The sequence below is a fragment of the Quercus suber genome, unplaced genomic scaffold (genome assembly GCF_002906115.3).
Source record: "Quercus suber isolate HL8 unplaced genomic scaffold, Cork oak 2.0 scaffold_14, whole genome shotgun sequence".
Lineage (NCBI taxonomy): Eukaryota > Viridiplantae > Streptophyta > Magnoliopsida > Fagales > Fagaceae > Quercus > Quercus suber.
In genome coordinates, this window is record NW_027069479.1 from 1,981,537 (window position 1) to 1,991,572 (window position 10,036).

Here is a 10,036-nt window from a genome sequence, read left to right on the forward strand (position 1 = left end):
CAAATCCTAAAACTTCCAACAAAATAAGAAGAGCTTTTATTGATAATTCCTAATTTCCTATCTCTAAAAATCCTACTGGACGAAGCCAACCTTAGCCTCTATTATCCCAACATTTTTTTTTTTTGGTTTATTCTCAAATGTAACTCGTTTATATACAATAGTCCAAATCATTGGTGAACAACAGATATGAATCATATGGTATTTAATAATACATGACAAGCCACAACTTGCACCCTGGCCCATTTGTGAATTACGTGTAGTATATCTAAATGCCTGGAATGCTTTTTATACCACAAATTGAAACCAAAAGGACATGGTTACAGTTGAAACCAAAATGACAATCACAACATTACAGCTCTTTTTCTTGGTCTTTACAGCTATACTTTTCTCTTATGCTCATTTTTCTGCTCAAAGTTCCAATGAAGACGAAGAAGATGTAAAAAAATCCCAATTCCCAGATGGTTTCCTCTTTGGAACAAGCACTTCATCATATCAGGCATTATTTCTTTTCTTTTTCTTTTTCTTCCTCTGTTTAGTTACAAATGAGCTTCTTTGTAATTCATAAAGTCAAAATTGCACAGCATGTGTCTAATGTGAGACTTAATACACATCTAAACTGTTAGGAATTTAACCAAAATTCCAACCTGTGAGAAACCAAAAAAAAAAAAATAGAGAAAACACACGTCAAAGAAAAACAATCACACGCACAAGACAGTATTTACGTGGTTCAGCAATTTATCTATGTCCACGGAGTTGCAGGGATTTCACTATTATCAGGGAAAAATACAAAGTGTGGCTACAGTGTTTTTTTTCTCTCTCTAAAAACACAACAACAGTAGTAGTCAGAAAACCCTAATTATAAAAGCGGCCTTTTATATCCTACTTATAGGGTTACAATGGGCTAAGCCAAAAATAAACTAGGCTCCACAAAGCCCAACAAATCTCCCACTTGGAGACTAGTTCAATCATCAACATCAGCCGCTATCCTCCAAAAGCAATCCCTCATCCCTGCAACTCATCCTCCTGTCCTCAAGCTAGAAGACCAATTGAAGCACAGCTTCAACTTCTCAATAGTGACACCCTTAGTCAACATATCTGCTGGGTTCTTAGATCCACATATCTTCTCAAGTGTTACCAACTTATCTTCAACAAGGTAACGAATAAAGTGGTATTTTGTTTGTATATGCTTCGACTTTGAATGAAAAGTCGAATTTTTGGCAAGAAAGATTGTACTCTGACTGTCACTGTGTAGAATGCCCATCTCCTGCTTCTTACCTAATTCATCTAAGAAACCATGTAGCCAAATCATCTCCTTTCCAGCTTCAGTTGCTGCAACATACTCAGCTTCTGTAGTAGACAAAGTAACAATCTTTTGTAGATTTGAAGCCCATGATATAGCTGTACCACCTAGAGTAAATACAAACCCAGTAGTACTCTTTCTACTATCAATATCGCCAGCAAAATTAGCATCTACATAACCTTGCAACTTCAAACTTGCACCTATGAAGCAAAGACATGTATCTGATGAACCCTTCAGATATCTCAGAATCCACTTGACTGCCTCCCAATGTTGCTTTCCAGGCCTACTCATGAATCTGCTCACAACTCCCACTGCATGTGCAATGTCTGGCCTTGTACACACCATAGCATACATCAAGCTGCCAATAGCTGAGGCATAAGGCACCTTGCTCATATGGTCCCTTTCTTCTTCTATCTTCGGTGACTATTCTTTGCTCAGTTTGAAATGACTACCCAAGGGTGTGCTCACTGGTTTAGATTCATTCATGTTGAACCTGCAGAGAACTTTCTTCACATACTCTGACTATGAAAGTTTCAATGTACCATTAGCCTTGTCTCTAATGATTCTTATACCAAGGATTTGCTTTGCAGCTCCTAAATCCTTCATTGCAAACTGTTTTGACAATTGCTTCTTCAGATTATTAATCTCCTCAATGCTAGACCCTGCAATGAGCATATCATCCACATACAATAGTAAAATGATATAAGAATTGTCAAAGAATTTAACATAGCAACAATGATCAGCTTCACATCTCTTGAACCCAATTTTATGCATAAAATTGTCAAATTTCTTGTACCACTGTCTAGGAGCTTGTTTTAGGCCATACAAGCTCTTTCTTAGTTTGCAGACTAGATTCTCTTGTCCCTGAACAATAAATCCTTGTGGCTGAATCATGTAAAGGTCTTCCTCCAAATCACCATGAAGGAATGTTGTCTTCACATCTAACTGCTCAAGATGTAAGTTTTCTGCAGCCACCATTCCCAGCACCAGTCTAATTGTTGACATCTTCACAACTGGAGAAAATATCTCTGTGTAGTCAATGCCTTCCTTTTGCTGGAACCCTTTAACAACTAATCTAGCCTTGTAACGTTTGCTACCATCATGCTCATTCTTTATTCTGTATACCCACTTGTTGTGCAAAGCCTTCTTTCCTACTGGCAATTTAGTCAGTTCCCATGTCTGATTCCCCAACAAGGAATCCATCTCATCATTCATGACTAACTGCCACTTGCTTGAATTTTCATCTTGCAAGGCTTCATCATAACACTCTGGCTCACCACCATCAGTCAATAGTAGATAATTTAAAGCAGGTGAATAACGCTGTGGAGGTCTAATATTCCTGGAAGATCTGCGGACTTCAGCTACAGGTGTACTCTGATCTACCTGTGAATCTGCATTCTCCTTATTTTCTTCACCCCTTTTCTGGACAGTACTTTCAGTCAATCCATCTAAGTTAACAAACTCAGATTTCTTTTGATCTATCTCTGCAATATTTGATACTACAATTGACCTGTCCTTGTACATAACCTGTTCATTAAATATCACATTTCTACTTCTGATGATTTTCTTATTTTGTTCATCCCAAAACCTATAGCTAAATTTCTCATCACCATAGCCAATGAAAAACCATATTTTAGACTTAGCATCAAGTTTACTACGAGCATCAGAATCAATGTGAACATAAGAAACACAACCAAAAACTTTTAAATGGAAAAATTTTACCTCTTTACCGCTCCAAACCTCCTCAGGAAGTTTGAACTCCATGGGAACTGATGGCCCTCGGTTTATCAGGTAAGCTGTAGTGCTAATAGCATCAGCCCAGAAAGTTTTTGGTAGTCCAGCATGCAACCTCATACTCCTAGCATGCTCATTAAGAGTTCTGTTCATGCGCTCAGCCACACCATTCTGCTGTGGTGTCCCAGGAATGGTCTTTTCCATCCTAATTCCCTGTGCAGCACAATACTCACTGAACCCTCCATCTATGTACTCTCCTTCATTATCAGACCTCAAACATTTTAGTTTTAAACCTGTTTCTATCTCAACCATAGCCTTCCACTTCTTAAAAGTTTCAAATACATCAGATTTATTTTTCAAAAAATAAACCCATACCTTTCTGCTTGAATCATCAATGAAAGTGATGTAGTACCTTGAACCTCCAAGGGATGCAACTGGAGAAGGCCCCCATAAATCAGTGTGTACTAACTCCAATTTTTCTGCCTTCGGTGTCCTGCCAGTTTTCAAAAAACTCACCTTTTTCTGCTTTACTAAGATGCAGCTTTCATACATGTCAAAATCAATGGACTTCAATTCTGATAGTTTTCCTTTTAACAACAGCATCTTCATCCCTTTCTCACTCATGTGACCAAGCCTGCGGTGCCATAGGCTTGTATCAGTACTTGCATCAGCAACTGCAATTGTGTCTCTTGGACTTGAGGTCATATAGAGAGTGCCAGTCTTCTTTCCACGAGCCAATACTCTAGCTCCCTTTGTAACCTTCCAAGTACCACCAACAAATAGTATTGCATGCCCTTCATCATCAAGTTGTCTAACAGAAATCAGATTCCTCCTTAGGTCAGAAATATGTCGAACCTTCTCCAGTAACCAAACAGACCCATTGGGTAACAATATCCGGACATCTCCCATAACCACAACATCCAGGGCTGAACCATCAGCCAAATACACCTTACCAAAATCCCCTGCAGCATAGTTCTGTATGATTTCTCGGTGTGGAGTGGTATGAAACGAGGCTCCTGAATCCAAAACCCAATCATCAAGTGGACTGTCTACTGCAAGAAGTATTGCATCCTGTACCTCTTCTGTTACAGCATTAGCAGAATCATCTTCATTCTTCTTCTTAGGACTTTTGCATTGGTTCCTAAAGTGACCTGTTTTCCCACAATTCCAGAATTGTACTTGTTGGCCTGATCTAGATTTACTTCTGTTCTGATTAGTATTTCTGGATTTTGATCTGCCTTAATTTGAATTTCTGTTATTACCTCTGCCTCTTGTCTCAAGGTTTAGGGCAGAACCAGATCCTGAGGTTTCACCTGCATCTCTTCTGCGAATCTCCTCAGCCAGAATTAAATCTCGAATATCATTGTACTTGAGTTTTTCCTTTCCTGTAGAATTACTTACTGCCATCCTCATTGCCTCCCAACTGTTTGGCAAAGAAGCCAAGATGATCAGAGCATAAATCTCATCATCAAAATCAATTTCTACAGACGACAATTGATTTGTGATAGTATTAAATTCGTTCAGATGTTGTGCTACTGATGCATTCTCTGCCATCTTCAAATTGAACAGTTTCTTCATCAGATGCACCTTGTTGTTTGTTGACGGCTTTTCATACATACCAGACAAAGCCTTCATCAGATTTGCTGTGGTCTTCTCCTTTACAACATTATGTGCAACAGACCTAGACAGAGTTAACCTGATAACTCCTAGTACCTGTCTATCAAGAAGAGCACATTCATCAGCCTTCATCGCCTCAGGTTTTGTCCCCAAAAGAGGCAGATGCAATTTCCTCCCATAGAGATAATCTTCAATCTGCATCCTCCAATATGCGAAGTCTGTGCCATCAAACTTTTCTATTCCAGACGCCTTTCCTGCTTCCTCTGCCATTGCTCCCACTCAAACCTAACCCTAGGCTCTGATACCAGTTGTTAGGAATTTAACCAAAATTCCAACCTGTGAGAAACCAAAAAAAAAAAAAAAAAGAGAAAACACACGTCAAAGAAAAACAATCACACGCACAAGATAGTATTTACGTGGTTCAGCAATTTACCTACGTCCACGGAGTTGCAGGGATTTCACTATTATAAGAGAAAAATACAAAGTGTGGCTACAGTGTTTTTTCTCTCTCTCTAAAAACACAACAACAATAGTAATCAAAAAACCCTAATTATAAAAGCGGCCTTTTATATCCTACTTATAGGGTTACAATGGGCTAGGCCAAAAATAAACTAGGCTCTACAAAGCCCAACACAAACAACTCACACACTTAAGCAATTCAGTATCAATTTGGGGAATCACAGGTTGAGTCTGAGATTTCTTTGATGCAATATGTTATAGGTTGAAGGTGCATATCTCGAAGATGGTAAGGGTGCTAGCAACTGGGATGTATTTTGTCATGTTCCAGGTAAAGATATATATAAATAAATATATATTCACTGTTCAGCTAAATGTACTCTAATTGCTCAATATTGACTGTTTGATTATTTTAATGTTCAGGAAATATAATGAATAATGAAAACGGGGACGTTGCTGACGATCATTACCATCGCTACCTGGTATAAAGCTTGACATTAATTTTTCAATGCACAAACCTTTGAATTAGTGGAGAAAAACTGACTTTAAAATAACCTAGAAATTTAGGTACAGTACTTAAATATTATTCTTTAAGTTCCTCACTTAAGATTTAGGTATGTAATTTTTTTTTTTTTTTCCTTATGAATGAAAGTGTATTTTTAATTAATTTCTTGAGAATAAGTCATTTTTGATGTTTAGTAAATTTGGTTTTTGAAGTTTCAAAGTGTGTAAAATGATCCAATTAGGTCTGTAAGCTAATATTGATGGGGCATATAATTTTTTTTAATAAAAGTATTGCAATTTTATTAAGAAGAAGACAAAATTTAATATAATAATTAAAAAAACATGTCTACATACGTTACTTTAAAATTTATTTGCTAGCAATCTAAGCAGATTAAAAAAAAAGTGTTACAGGGCAACCACGATTGGCCACATTTTGAATTTCTCAATTAACTTATAGTGAGCTGTCGTGGTGGCTACGTGGCCTTTTTTAATCCAATTAGTCTGTTGGCATGTAATCTTTAAATCGTATAATTAGCTATTTATTATTGTAAACATATCAAATTAATCAAATGATATATTATCGTGTAGATTACTGTGCGGATATTATTTTACTAATTTTAAGGATATGAAAGTTGAAACTATTTTTTTTTTTTTTTTTCCTTATGGATGGAAGTGTATTTTTAATTAATTTCTTGAGAATAAGTCATTTTTGATGTTTAGTAAATTTGGTTTTTGAAGTTTCAAAGTGTGTAAAATGATCCAATTAGGTCTGTAAGCTAATATTGATGGGGCATATAATTTTTTTTAATACAAGTATTGCAATTTTATTAAGAAGAAGATAAATTTAATATAATAATTAAAAAAACATGTCTACATACGTTACTTTAAAAATTATTTGCTAGCAATCTAAGCAGATTAAAAAAAAAGTGTTACAGGGCAACCACGATTGGCCACATTTTGAATTTCTCAATTAACTTATAGTGAGCTGTCGTGGTGGCTACGTGGCCTTTTTTAATCCAATTAGTCTGTTGGCATGTAATCTTTAAATCGTATAATTAGCTATTTATTATTGTAAACATATCAAATTAATCAAATGATATATTATCGTGTAGATTACTGTGCGGATATTATTTTACTAATTTTAAGGATATGAAAGTTGAAACTTAAAGGACAAAAATAATAGAATGGAATGAAGTTCAACGACCAAAAGGCAAAATGGTTGTCCATCCTAATTCCTTCTATATGCACAGGAAGACCTTAAGATAGTGCAGTCTTTGGGGGTTAATGCATATCGGTTCTCGATTTCTTGGGCAAGAATCCTACCTAGTATGTTTTTGAATTCTGAACTTGTCATTTACCCAATGTCAATCCATAATTTTACCAACTTATTATTTCTTGATCTTAACAGGAGGAAGATTTGGTGAAATTAATCCAAGAGGGATCATGTTTTATAACGAAATCATAGAAAATGTATTGCTCAGAGGTAACCTTCTGGGTTTCTTTAAACAACCTCCTTATCTTAATTTCTTTATAATTTGCCAAAAGACATATAACTTATTTCTAACGAAAACATTTAGAGTTCAAATCGCCTCATCTCAATTATCGAATTATTAAAAAAATAAATAAATAAATTATCTACAGTTTATTGTCTCGAAATAGCAAATATAAGCAAAGGATTTGATGCATGATGTAGGAATTCAATCATTTGTGACCATACACCATAATGACATTCCACAAGAACTGGAGGATAGATATGGGAGATGGCTCAGCCCTCAGATACAGTAAATCTCAAATCTTTGCCTTCTTTACATCCTAACAAATGCATTATCAAATTAACAAATATCGTTTTCAACCACACATTTTTTTAGAACTTGATGACATGCTACATATAAACCTATTACATTTTTTCCATCATTCAAAGTTGCTCATGTTATCAAGTTAGTACAAAGAATAAGAAAAAAGTTATCAAGTTATTGCAAAGAATAAGAATAATGTTACGTCTATAAGATTTTCATAACAAATCTTATGTGTCAAACTATTATTGGTTTTAATTTAAACCCACCAATGAAATTTACTTTTTGCCCACTAATAACAATTTATCACTTAAGATTTATTATGAAATCATTGTAATAATGTTGTGGATATAACATTTTTTTTTTTAATTCTTGAGGTACCTATTCGCATACCTAATTTCACAACTTATTGATTTGTACAATTAAGATCCTCTTGAATTGTAAAATTGGGTGTTAAAATAGGTGTGAAATTTTGGCTTAATTTACCATGCTTTTTAAGGGCCTTCCCTACACTTTCCCGTCCCACTCCTAAAGTAAAAAATTAAAATTCTCTTGAAATCTTACCCTTTGTTTGTTTGTGCCAAAGAATAATGAGTTAATGTAGTTAATACTTAAAATGGATAATGGCTCTGGTGTAGGAAAGATTTTGTGCATTTTGCCGAAATTTGTTTTAAGAAGTTTGGAGATAAAGTACTAGGCCACAATCAATGAGCCGGGCCTCTTCATCAATAGGGCTTATATATGGGGAGCATACCCACCAGGTCACTGTTCAAAGCCTTTTGGAAATTGTTCTTCTGGCAATTCTGACAAAGAGCCTCTTATTGCCATGCACAACATGTTGCTATCATATTCCATGGCTGTTCATTTATATCGTAAGCTTTTTCAGGTAATTTTTAATGGGCAGCAAGGTTCTTATATACTATTGTTTTTGTTACCATTATTAGCATTATTATTCTTTGGTGTTTCGGGATTGTTGAGTTAGTAAGATTGAATTTCATGCACATGAAACATGGTGGGTTTATTGGGATCGTTGCAGATGCATTAATGTATAAACTCCTTAGAGATAAAGAATGGGATCGGCAAGCTGTTAATAGAGCATTGGCATTCAATTTGTATTGGTAAGGATTAAAACTAGAAAAGCTCTAAAATTATTACTATTAATTCTATTAAAATATTTACAAATTTATTTGATAATAAATATAATTGATGTTTTATAATAATATAATATATATAAATTTCTTAATTATGATTTTAGTTTATCATTTTATGTTTTAAAAGTTGACATATTATTTTATAGATCTAAGTAATAAAATTTATAATATTTAAACATCAATCTTAAATTTTATTCCACATCACATGACTTTAAGCATGTGACGTCCTTCCAAACTTTGAACAACGGTAAATATGGAGCACTATTTAGAAGTATTAGGATAAGTTTAACTTTAGGGTCATATAAGAAATAAGTAAAACTCTAAGGTAATAATTTTTTCTTTATTATTATTATTATTATTGGAGTGGGGATGGACAAATATGCTTGTCAACGAAGGAAAAAAAAAAGAAAAAGACATTTTAAGCATGAGATGCCCTAAGATATGAAAGTGGGAGAGACTGTTGGGAAATACAAGAAAGCAATTGAAGGATCAGGAGAACAATAGGTTTTTACCTTTTAGAGGTACGATTAAATTGTTGTCTTCAACACAATAGTTGCCCCCCACTTTAAAGAGTTTGCTTAAGGGTTACAAGCAAATTCGTCTTTAGGATACAATTAAACACAACAAATAAATTCATGTCCCACTACAACAAAAAATGTTTATTGCAACGAAAAAAACTATTGCAATAGCATTAGAGTCATTGCCATAGTTGATACAAAATGTTGCAATAAAATTTGAGGTAATAGGTTTATACAACAAAATTTTTGTTGTAATAAACTCCAAATATTTTAATAATAACTTTGATGCAATGATATATATACTGATGATGTATGGGATCAGTTAGTTGAACACTTCGGCTTCGGTGGACTACAGCGCTAGCGGAGGCCTACAAAGAGAGAGAGCAGTCAAAGGGTGACCGGGGTGAGCCGGCCAAACACCCTCCGATGATGAAGTTAGTTTCTCTTCTAATGGAGTTCTAACTTTATTCAATGTAAAATCTCAGGAAATTCATCCCTTTGCATGGTGAAGACCGGCCTTATATAGGGTACTCTAGGGCGGATACTAGTTCAATAACTTCCCCTAGGATCTTGGAATTCGAACATAACCTCCTCAACGGCTACAAAAAATCATAACCGCCGTTGGAAGTTACATGCAATGGAGGGATTGGCGGCGATGAACGCGGGTTGATGAACCGCTACGAAGTTCGCCAAGTGTTCGCGTAGTCGTCCATGTGCTCTGCGCATGGACGACTCTTCGCTGTGTCGTTGTGTGGTCGTCCATGCACCTTGTGCATGGACGATTCTCTCGATTGGATTCCCTAGAGTGATCAATTGCCCAACACCCCGAGGACGAGATGTCTGGACGAATTGAAGATGGCCTGATGTTTGGCTATCCCCAACTCTCTGGACGACCCGTCTGGACGAACCATAGATGTGATTTTTGGTTATACATCAGTTGCCCCCTTGTCCAGAGCTCGTCCA

The 10,036-nt window shown here is 35.6% G+C and overlaps 1 pseudogene; it reads left to right on the forward strand.

Annotated features, from left to right (window-relative positions):
* The first annotated feature begins 313 nt into the window (after positions 1-313).
* LOC112040630 (beta-glucosidase 18-like) lies at positions 314-8,526 on the forward strand (annotated as a pseudogene).
* Positions 8,527-10,036: the final 1,510 nt, after the last annotated feature.